Genomic DNA, 12,856 nt, shown 5'->3' with positions numbered 1-12,856 from the left:
AATCTCCCCCTCCACCCACTTTTAACGGAAGTATCGAAAATAGCATCTCGTGACGTCATTACCGCCAATGTATTACTCCGCCGGAGAGTTGAACAAACAGAATGTTGCGTGCGGCGGGATTCGATCCTGCAATCATGGCCAAACACTTTGTGAAATGACGAGACTCAAAAAAAAAAAAAAAATCAACAACACCCAACAATGTGGCTGGTGAGCCGGACAATTAGCTGATGGGCCGGACAATTTGCTGATCAGCCGGACAATTTGTTTTCGTTTCGTTACGCCAGCCGCCGAATTTTGATCCGCGCGTCCAATCGCCATTACCCCGGGTAATTAGTTAATTAATTAATTACCGTCGGTGGCGGGGGGCAATGTGCATGAGACAGTGGTCGATACGGCGAGTCACATGCAGTGAAAGACTTGGAGTCCAAGTATCGCAGCACAATGGTTGAGAAGAGGTGAAAGGTCACGGGGGTCAAGGGGTTCATTGAGTTCGATGTTTTTCTTTGAAGTTCTGTCCCTTTGTTTATGAAGAATAGAAGATATGATGGGTTTGTACGGGGAAAATAAAATAGAATGTCGGGTATCTTTTAAAGAATGGTATCATAGAGGTGGGGGGAGGGGGAGGGGAGGGGGGTTAGAATACGAATGTCACTCAAGGATGGTCAGTTTTTCTATGAAAACTTTTTTTTAGAATAGATTTTGTGTCTTGGTGTTGGACAGTGTTTAGATACACGTATAGCCTGGTCAGGTGTGTGTGGATAAATGGATGGAGTTTTAGAATACAGGTGTGTCTATGTATTAAAACAGTGGTGAGGTCAAGGCTAGGGGTGGGGTTGGTGGGGGGGGGGGGGTCAGATTTATATTAGTATTGAGATGAGGGGAGTGGAGCGGTAGATTACTTGATGTCAGTTTGACAACTAAGTTGGAAATTGTGATATATAACAATGATTAACAACGAGATGTCTTCCCAAATTATGCAGAAAAAGCCCAATAAATGTTGGTGGTGTGGGGTGCGGGGGAGGGGGGGGGGGGTAAACTTTAGGTGGGGGGTCCTAGGGGTAAGATAATAAAATATGGTGGGTAACAGAAGATGTGTCCGCCATTTTGAGAGTGAGTACATCTTTTGTAAATAAGTTAAATGGGGAAAAATAATGCGTGGGCGTGGAGGAAAAGTGATTTCTGTAATAAGACAACAACAGTTCATTGAACAAAGCAATGTGAGCTGATGGGTGAGGGCGAGCAGAGGGGTAGGGAAAGTGGGAAGGGGTGGTGTGGGGAGGGGAGGGATGGATGCGGCGTTGGTATGGGGTTGACATATTTTCTTCGATCACGTGATTACAAAATCTGGGAGGTGCATGTCAGCACGCACGTGGTTTGCAGACCAAGTTCAAGGTCGAATCTCGGGACTAATTGGAAGCAAGGAGTGTAGGTAATTTACTTAACAAAATCTACGTCATTCAAACAAGATGTCGCATTATTTAATCGATTAGATTTATATTATTTTCCGATTTATTTATTTAATAACGTTGTTTTTTTTTAAATGGCTACAAAAAGGGCATAACAATTTTAAAAAAATAATATTTGAGACTTAATCTGCAATTTTTTTTTATTTTTTAAATGTACCATCAGTTAATCTCCAATCAGTTTATTTTAGGCATCTCTTCGGGGTGTAGCCCCGCCCCCTGCCCCGAAAAAGGTCTATATAGCCCCCTCCTCGCTTTATTTCCAGGGCCTCTTGGACACAGTCAGTTCACCCCTTGACTGTATCACCAGTGTATCACCAATGTGACAGCAAACAAATGGATCACCAAAAAGTCACCAACGTTAATCTGAAAAAGATAGGCCTAGTTTTTAGAGCTATGATTAGCGTTTTTGTTAGAGAGTTAGGGCGATGGATCGGTCCAAGCTTGTGTGTGTGTTTGCGTGCGTGCGTGTATGTCTATGTGTGCAGTAGCGTAGCGAGGGGGGGGGGGGGGGGCGGGGAGGGGGGGGGGACATATGTCCCCGGGCGCCGACCTTGGGAGGGCGCCAAATTGAAAGTTTGAGGGGGGGGGGGGTGCAAATGAAAAGTTCGAGGGGGGGTGCAAATCGAAAGTTTGAGGGGGGGGGGGGTGCAAATCGAAAATTTGCTCTCGAGGGGGCGCCAAATTGGTAGTATGTCCCCGGGCGCCGGGAAGGGTCGCTACGCCTCTGTATGTGTGTACGTGCGTGCGTGTGTGTAATCGTGCGTTTGTGTGTGCGTGCGTGCGTCTATCTGTGTGTGCGTGTGCGTGGGTGGGTGTGTAAGTGTGTATGTGTGTGTGTGAGTGAGCGCGTGTGCGTGTGTGTGTATGCGTGCGCGTGTGTGTGTGTGCATTTTAACACACCCCTATTGCATATTTACAAACTCTTGATTAGATTTTAATCGAAACCAGATAGGCATCCTTTAGAAAAGTTTATAAATTTTTATTTCTTCTCAGCGGCGTGGCGACCTATCCTTAAATAAATGTTTCTACGCTTAGGTACGGCGCCCAGAGCAGCGCTTTCCTAGCTAGGCCACTGTTTCTTCTATCAGACTGAATCTTAACACGTATTAAAATATTTGTATACTTATACACATCTCTATAAGACCTAGATCTATACAATTTTAAAATAATAGAAACAACTAATGGAAAATAAAATGGGACACTGTTTTCTACAACTATGAACGGTTAAAGAGAGACAACCCATTTAATACGATATTTTTTATAAAAAATGTATTACTTCCCTTTTAACAAAAAACGGTCAATATTAAACAGCAAAATGTTTTTAACTAAATATGTGCCGTTCTAATTTTTAGAAAAAAAGAAATGCCTGAAAGAAACATTGAACGTGAAACAAAATACGCTGTTATTACACAGTAATAATTTTGAAAGAGTAGTTTTTAAAAAAATGTTAAAACCTTTTGACAACGAATAAATTCCGTTCTGTTTTTACTCCCGTACAGTCATCTGAATCCGTCAACTTAGACAGTGGGTAGGTAGTCGAATAAGGGAGGTAAGTTAATTTTATTTTATTTAATCAGGGGACATAATTCAAAAGATAATTAGCAAAACGACGTAAAAAATATAAAATACGTGTAAACAAGTATATGAAAGTCAATCTTTATTCTACTTTAGCAATAAAATGAACGAGATCAAATGTTCGAAATAAAAAATCAAAATTACGCTTGAGCAAAGTGCTATTGAAAATTTAACTTACCTCGTAAAACCTATGACGAATTGTTTGGTTGTTTCTTTATAGTGGTCCTTCTGTGCTAACAATGGCATAGCTGAGCATTCTACACTTAAATAAAAAAAAAAAAAAAAAAAAAAAAGGAAAAAATAAATAAATAAATTAAAAAAAAAAAAAAAAAAAAATGCAAAATTTACTGTTACAAGTATCCCTTTCAATTTTGAATAATCAAAAAAAGACATCATGTAAATTTTAATATTCATTATGTACTTTTGCAAAACCTTTCGTTTTCATTTGATGTTGATGTTGGCCTACTTGTTTTAAATTGCAAATAAAAGTAATTTAAAAAATAAAAAAAAAAAATTAAATAAATAAATTCTAGATTTGGCTGTGAGATAATATATTCAAAATGTGCGCTGTTAATATCAATAACCGGGTACAGCTGTATGTTGCATTGTTTTCTATTTAGCGAGAAGCTGAAGTCATGGTGTCATCCATACATAATACTTCGACCCCCCCCCCCCCCGCCAAAATGGGTTGGAAAAATAAATTGAAAGGTTGAGGGGGTGCACATCGAAAGTTTGGGGGGGGGGGTGCAATTCAAAATCTCGTGAGGGGGGAGGGTGCAAATCGAAAGTTTGAGGGGGGGGGTGCAAATCGAAATATTGAGAGGGGGGTTGCAAATCGAAAAGTTTGTCCCCGGGCGCCGGGAAGGGTCACTACGCCTCTGCACACAGGTTATAGGTGTTTTAAATCAATATCATAAGTTTTCTTCCTTGCCGGTAGTAACTAAAGGTGACCCTGATTTAAAAAAAAAAGACAAAGCTTTTAGATGTAACTAGGGTAGGCCTAGCTACTAGTTACAATCTGATGCAACTGATAACGAACGATAAGCCGCGACGCAGTATTACAGTCTGATGCAACTGATAGCAGGTGGCTTATTAAATCGGACTGATAACAATCTCAAAGCCAACGCGTGCTATTTTGGGAAACGGTACGAGGGGATTCAGACGGCCTGTCAACTTTGATTGATAGGATGCAGATGTTTTATTAATCGGGCTGTACGTTAGAACTGCGCAACTAGTAGTCGGAGACATCGAGTACAAATATCGATTACGGAGGAATACAAGTACGAATACGAGTACGAATACAAGGGATAAATAGGAGGGGACGGCTGAACTCGCTCTTTTTCGATCGCTCGCTCTCTTTCGATGGCTCGCTCTCCTTCGATCGCTCGCACTCTCTTCATCGCTCGCTTTAGATCAGTCAGTCTGTGTGACATATCAAGTTGGAGATAGAACGGGTTAGCCGTATTGTGTTAAGAAGGACGATAGACATGTGGATTCAGTTATATGAAGCCTAGTGAGGACTGTTAGGGGTCAGTTGATTCAGACTATTATTGTGAAGCATTCCTGTTGATTCATTGTGTTATGTTGAAGCATTTCTTGATTCATGTAATAAAAGGATCAATAGCGAACCTGCATCTTCGAGTATTTCTACTGTGGTCGATGTTGTGTAGAATGAGTGGTTAAACTCGTTACATTTGGCACTACAGGCAAATAATCTCGTAACATGTGGCGTTGCGAGCAGGGTAACTGTTCGCTCGTTACATAAAGAAGGGTGACTTTTAATGTTATCATCTCTTTTTAACTAAGTGTGTAAGGGTAATTTGTAGGTAAAACAAACAACAGTAATTTGTAGGTAAAACAGACAACAGTAATTTGTAGGTAAAACAGACAACAGTAATTTATAGGTAAAACAGACAACAGTAATTTGTAACAAGGCCATGATATTACAGCTAGGCGTGGGAGTTACAGTAACAAAAAAAATAATTTAAAAAATTAAGTATTACTTAGGTATTCTTTTTGTTTTTAAATCTGTAGAATTGGTGACAGTCCTCTATTGGTGATTTACTCGACTAAGTCCTCTTGCTCCTTATGGTACATAGGGCCTCAACCATAGAGCCTCGTCTGATCCCTCGGCTATTACTTTTGCAGTCTCCCAAGACATCCCTGTTGGTTTCAGTTGTTCAAGAAGGTGTCCGGTCATAAACCCCCTGGACATAAAACCCCTGGACACCCCCCCCCCCCGCCCCCGACATAAACCCCCTGGACATAAACCCCCCGCGACATGAACCCCCTGGACTAAAAACCCCTGCGATATAAACCCCCTGGACAAAAAAAAACCCAATTGAGGTTTGTATACGGAAAATCCAAAGATGATGAGAACCAAAATTAATAATTAAAAGCAAAAAAATATTAGAAAAAAAATCAGTTTTTTATTATAACTTTAAAAAGAGAGATTGTGAGCGATGTCTTGCAAATACTCTATAATGATGGGCTCATTAAATTTTTTTAACAATAGTTAAAATTCGAGTGCAGCTATCAATATATTTTTTTCTGTTTTAGTAAACAGTGACCTGAATTAATCTGTGTACAAAAAACCTCTTGGAGCGATTGTTCCTTTTTAATAAAGTCAATGAACTTCAAATATTTGTGTGGCAACATCCCGTATGCGACTGGAAACTGCCAGCCTTCAACTGAGTTGTTTGTTTTTGGCATATGTTCTTCTGAACGTGTGTGCATGTTCCACATGTATGGAAACATAGGTTAACTCCGATCTCGGGGGATTTATGTCCAGAGGTTTTTGACCAGGAGCCGTTCAAGAAGACTCCACCTCCAGGCTCCAGATCTGTCTTGGGCGCCCTCTCTTCCGCTTTCCCTGGGGGTTCCACTCAAGCGTGTTACAATAGACTGAGACTTTCGCAGCGTGTGTCCCACCCAGCGCCACTTTCTCCTTATTTGCACTGTCATGGACTCATGTCTTGTCTTTCTCCATAATTCTATATTCGGCGCTTTGTCCTGCCACCTCAATTTTCAAAATCGGTCTAAAACATTTTCCCTGTGCGTAAGTGTCCCTCAGATAAGTAACACAAACACGCGACCTACACAGCACATCTTACTCTTTTAGACTCGTTCTGACTCGTTTTGACTCTTTTGACTTGTTTTGAGTTGTTTTGACTCTTTTGACTTATTTGACTTGTTTTGGCTTCTTTTGACTTGCTATGGCTTGTTCTGAATTGTTTTGACTGAAACTCATTACAATAATTAATTTTCCTTTTTTAAAAAGCAGATTATAAGCTTAAGCAACACCCAAACGCTAATTATAACAAATTATTTTTTTTAATTAATTACTGGTTCTTTTATTAGGTGGGGGTGGGAGGGAGGGCCAGACATTTTTTGTAATATGATGAGGGTGATCAATGGAAATGTTATGTAAATGTTGTATGGTGGATAAAAATGCGTTCTTTTTGTTTAGTATATCAGATCCTTTTAAACTATAGCCTATACAGCAAATATGATCATATTTTATAAAGGCGTACTTTGTTACTTAGAACGTGTTATTATTCACTTGCAACTAATAACCTGATTACACGAGAACACGTATAATAAATGAAAACGGTTGGTTTGTTTAATTATGTTCCGGATTTAAATATGTTAGAAAAATTATTTTTCTCTCCAAACCGAAGCTATAGTCTACTTTTTAAATAAAACAGAACTGTTTTCTAACGTTAGTCCTTTAATCTGTGTAAAGTTTATTTTAGATATCAGCACAACGAAACAGCCGCCTGCCCCTCCCGTCCCAAACCGTGTTCTGTTACCCTTTATCGGATACTGTAAACCTAATATTTTATAACATTCGAGTCCGAGGTTTAATGTTTTAAATTTAAATAGTTGTTGGTTTTTTTTTTAATTTGCTTAATCCTTATGACATCTTAGGTTGGTTTTACGGTAAAGGGTAGGTTTACAATATGTTAACTTGCACATAAAAAAAGTGTAAAATAAATCTTTGCAAAAAAAAAAGTTCATTAAATTATTTATCTACATTCTTTTGGCACATCACTGCCTGATTGCTGTATTGAACAGTATCTACGTGACAACTAATTCAGTGTTTCTTCTAGACTTTTTTTCTCCGGGGGGGGGGGGGGGGCACTTAATATTTTAAGGGGAAGGGGGGTAGACTTTCTTCCCCGAAGATATGCCTGGAAGAAACTGTGAACTAATTGCTTATTACATTTCATTAATTTTCCTACCCACGCGAATATACCCCCACCCTTTTTTCTGCCCATCATTACACAAATATGATGATTTTACGGTGTCTTGACGGATCTATTAATAGAATTAAAGATTACATAAACAATTCAAAATGTTTTGTACTAACGTAATCAGTGGAGTGGGGAAGAAGGAGCAGGGAGGGGGGGGGGGGGGAGGAGTGGGGAGGGGGGGAGAGAATCAGCTGCCCTTGTGATCATTTTTATATTATTCCCCTTTATGAACTACCTTCGTGCTTTAAAATGTTAATATTTATTACAATGAAATATTCATTTATCATGGATTATAAAATTAAAATAAAAGCAACTTACTTTAGTAAACTATTATACACTAAATATTAAAGAAATAATTTATCTGATTTAATGTAAAAGTTTAAATTAAATTATATGCAGATCTATATTAAATTAAGTGGTTATTTCCCATTACGTGGTTCGCTTATCTTAAATATTTTCAACATTACATTTTGCCATTTACATTTTTTTTAAAAATAAACAATAGAGAACAGGCTGGGTTGTTTTTGTGTGTGATATGTTTTTGGTTGTGTTTGGTGTTTATTTTGTATTGTATTCAGTGCTATATCTAGGTTTGCGTGATGTTAAGTGGTTATTTCTCTATTGTGCTTAGTGTTGTATCTAGGATTGAGTGATGTAGTGTGTAGTTTTTTGTTGTGTATTGTTTGTGTTCGTCAAAGAGTACATTTAATGTAGTTTTACACCGTAGTAAAGCACTAATATAGTATGTATATATATATATATATATATATATATATATATATATATATATATATATATATATATATATATATATATATACATACATACATACATACATACATATATCGCATTTTCTAGATTCGCCGCTCCCCTTTCAGGAAAACCTGCATACATCCCTGAAATGAAGTACACACATTACACAATAAAATGACGGGTTGTATTCGTGTCAAAGCAACGAGAAGAAAATACTTCTAAAATGTGCATCATTGTTTTTTTATTAATTCGCTTTTTTAAACTATGAGGCTTGCATTTTTCTAGCATCACCACAAACACTTTCTTTAACTCAGCCAATTTACCATTTCTCATATATTGCACAAAAACACAATTCGTGCCACTATTCCTGTTAGTTTCAGTTTCCTTACTGCCGCAGGAATTCACCGATAAGCTTCAAGGAACAGAGACCACCGTCAACTTGAAGAAAAAAATAGGACTGAGTACACGATCGATGGTGACACACTAACCTGTGGTGGGACTTAAAAACAAACGTGTGGTGGATGTCACAGTATAAAAGCTGGATTACACCTAAAGTTTTAGTCGAGAAAATATAGAGTGTGATGTTTAAATAAGCAACAACACGCTTGGTAGGTAGGTTTTGTTTAGTTGCTAGATTAAGGCGGGTTATATTTTACGTTATGGGGGGGGGAATTCTACAGACATACAATGTATAATACACTCTTGTCGTTAATCATTATCATACATTTTTTGATTTATATGTATACTGTCTAGCTTCGCTTAGGTTTTCAAAAACATTTGAAAATTTGAATGCTTAGTTAATTAAAGATTGGTTGATTTGTGTAGTGCTTAAGTTTAAACAGTAACGCTAATTTTAGAGTAATTGATGGAATGTTCGCAATATATTAAACTAAAGGTAATTAGAACTACAGAGGTTCCCTGAATTGTTGTATAGTGACCCCCGCGGGTATTTCTACGACCTCAGGAGTTATGATTGGGTTTGTACGTCCAGATATTTGTATTTTGTTAAATTTTTACAAAAACAGTACTGTTTACATAAGGAAATATGGCATCTGGTCAGTTAAAACATTGTTCCGGGATTTTCCCGAGGGTAGCACCATTTTGTTCCTGAACCCCTGGGGCCGATGTACATCCCTAAGAGTTTTCAAATGGAAATCGTTTTCGATGTATAGCTCATATAAGGAGACTTTCTCTCGTGGTCACATTTTAGCCCTCGCCGTGCGAGCAGCGGCTGACCGATAGTTTATCTATAAGGCCGATTCATTTATCCAGGTGTATGGAAAAAAATGAGCCAGATGTACAGAGCCAAAGTTCCAAAACGTTGTTTTGAAAATAGTCATCGTTTTTCACAAAATTAACAATGTTTACATAGGAAAAATTCGGACCGGCCATTTCTAAAGCCCTTCCGGAGTTTCCCGAATATATCATACTTTGTTTTGCCACCCTCGAGGGTCGGTCTACGACCTCAGGAGTTATGAAAAGGTTCCTACGTGGGAAATGTTTTTCGATATATAGTTCATACAAGGCGCCGGACAGTCAAGGTCAGTTTTGACCCTCTCTTCGTGGACTTTTCGGCCAAACGCCCCCCCCCCCCCCCCCCCCGTGTTCTGTCGCCCCAAGGCAGGATCCTGCCAAATTTGAAGCGCCTGCGGCGCCGGGAAGTGACCTATCAGGCACCCGACCATTTTGCTTTATATATACAGATGCAATGCTTAATCGTTATTGCTTTGCTATGTTAAACGACGTTAAAAGTTACGACCCAAGAACCTTAACCTAATTTTGATATTGGTACTCCTGCAGTCAATGTATAATACGATAAGGATAGCTCTGTGAAAAGATTTTTAATAAAATTAACGTTTTTAATAAATTGTCCATACAATAACAACCTTGTTGAAAAGAGGTAAGGGGGGTGTTTAACAAACAAACGTTGTTATTGGAGCGGCCGATTGCTAACCCGAACGTCTTGAGTTCGGATCCAGGAGTAACGCAGAGTGTCCACGAGTGCATCCGCTCAGCTCTGATGGGTACCTGAGTACACAGGAAGGGATGGTACGGCGTGGTCCAGTGGTAGAGCTCACGACTGTATACCAGAATGTCTCGAGTTTGGATCCCGTAGTACCGCAGAACGCACACGAGCCCACCCGCTCAGTTGTGGTGGCTACCCGAGCACACAGGAGGGGATAGTACGGCGTGGTCCAGTGGTAGAGCCCACGACTGCTAACCCAAATTCGATCATGGACTAGAGCCTGTTGGAAGCTACCGAGTCCACCCAGCTCTGATGAGTACCACACTCACGTTAGGGGAAAATAAAGGTGGCTGAGCATAGTGCTGACCACATTATCCCTTATATTGCCCAAGTCACTGAAAATTTTGATAAGTGAATCACAAAGCGCCTCGCAAAGTTAGGAAGATTGTGGTGGTCTATCTATATTCAATTTAACAAATAAAACTGTTATATTTAAAACTTAAACATCTATATAATACAGTGGCGTAGCGAGGTCGGGTGTCACCCGGTGCGGCACTTAATGGTGTCACCCCCCCCCCCCCCCCCCCCCCAAAGGCGTAGCGACCCTTCCCGGGGACAAACTTTCAAATTTTCGATTTGCATCCCCCTCGAACTTTCGATTTGCACCCATCCCCCCCCCCATCAAGTTTTTCTTTATATATTTTGCTATTTTTTGCCTTGGTGTCACCCCCCTAAATGGTGTCACCCGGTGCGGTCCGCCCCCCCCCCCTCGCTACGCCGCTGATATAATAGTAAAGTGCATAGGGCCTACACATAAAAAATGAATGCTTGTTTAAATTAAGTTCGTAGAGTAGAAAACTAAAGCAAGTTTTCAAAACAGCTTTTACGAGTTTCACTACAGGTGAAAAATGGAACCCTCTGACGTCACTGGGGGCGCACAGGAAGACGTGAGATCAACCCAGACTCAAAGGTAGGTGTATGTATGTATGTGTGTGTGTGTGTTTGTATGTATGTATGAATGTGTGTGTGTGTACATGCCATTGTGAAGGTGTTTGTGTATGTGTGAATGTCACTGTGAAGGTGTGTGTGTGTGTGTGAATGTCAATATGAAGGTATGTGTGTATGTGCGTGCATACTATTGTGGATTCGTGTGTGTGCCTGGCATTGTGAAGGTGAGTATGTGTGTGAATGTGGGAATGTGTGGGCATGCCATTAGGAAGGTGTGTGTGTGTGTGCATTAGATTGTAAGGATATATTTATGATTGTGAACGTGTTTCCATCAGTGTAATTTTTTACAATTGAAATTGACAAGCCACAAAGTGCAAGTAAAAAAACTTTAAGCCGAACAATGTTTTTGTGTCTCTCGGCAAATGCACGAAAGTAACTTTCCCTACGGTCGTATTATATTTTATTTTATAATGAACGATTTATCAAATGGGGACGCTTCCCGGAAAAGCATTCAAACGACAATTTTCCGAAAAAAATTTAACAATTATATTTGGGTAATTTAGTCTGTCAATGCACTAGATACATCCAGAGAAACTACTCCGTTTTTTAACTAAAATTGTGTTTTTATATCGAATATATCTCATATATTTATTACCCTTTCAAAGTAAATTTCTTTATTAACAATCTTCGTAGTAAGCAGATTTTTCAACACTAACAAATCTATTTAAATTCCACACTAATCGTACGTATGATGATATTTAATAGTTAAATAGGAAAAGGGAAATAATTACTTTAAAAATGTGTGTGGGTTTTTTTTTTAAATGCAAGTCGCCCGACGACAACGGCGTCAACTTTTAAGATTGATTATTGCCGCTTTCATTTGATTTATATTCAACGAATATTGTTTTGACATTTATATTTTGGAAACAACTGAGGAGTAATTTAGTAAAGAAAATCGTTAGAGTAAAAGTAAAAAAAAAATTTAAAAATCAGCCATAGAGATTGATTGAGCATTTTTTTTCTTCCAGAAGTCAAGAGGATGCCCAATCTAGCTCTTCCGGTGCATCCAGAGGTCATCGGGATGGCCAATCTAGGTTGTCTTATAATTCCAGAGGTCAACAGGATAGCCATTCTAGATCACCCTACGGTTTTAGAGGTCGACAGGATGACCATTCTAGGTCATCTTATAATTCCAGAGGTCAACAGGATAGCCATTCTATGTCATCTTATAATTCCAGAGGTCAACAGGAAAGCCATTCTAGATCATCTTATAATTCCAGAGGTCAACAGGATGACCATTCTAGATCACCCTACGGATTCAGAGGTCAACAGGATGGCCATTCTAGGTCATCTTATAATTCCAGAGGTCAACAGGATAGCCATTCTAGATCATCTTATAATTCCAGAGGTCAACAGGATAGCCATTCTAGATCATCTTATAATTCCAGAGGTCAACAGGAAAGCCATTCTAGATCATCTTATAATTCCAGAGGTCAACAGGATGACCATTCTAGATCACCCTACGGATTCAGAGGTCAACAGGATGGCCATTCTAGGTCATCTTATAATTCCAGAGGTCAACAGGATAGCCATTCTAGATCATCTTATAATTCCAGAGGTCAACAGGATAGCCATTCTAGATCATCTTATAATTCCAGAGGTCAACAGGAAAGCCATTCTAGATCATCTTATAATTCCAGAGGTCAACAGGATAGCCATTCTAGATCACCCTACGGTTCCAGAGGTCAACAGGATGGACAATCTAGGTCATCATTTGGTTCTAGAGGTCAGCAGGATGTCCAACCTACTTCGTCTTCTGGCTCTATAGGTAGCCATGACGACGCGGCATCAGCCCTGCCCAACGGGTAGGTCTGTGTAGAATTCGATCATTT

Source organism: Physella acuta, unplaced genomic scaffold (assembly GCF_028476545.2).
Source record: "Physella acuta isolate Inbredline_101_S28 unplaced genomic scaffold, ASM2847654v3 ptg001510l, whole genome shotgun sequence".
NCBI lineage: Eukaryota > Metazoa > Mollusca > Gastropoda > Physidae > Physella > Physella acuta.
The sequence above is the reverse complement of the archived record's forward strand: the minus strand, read 5'-3'. Positions refer to the sequence as shown.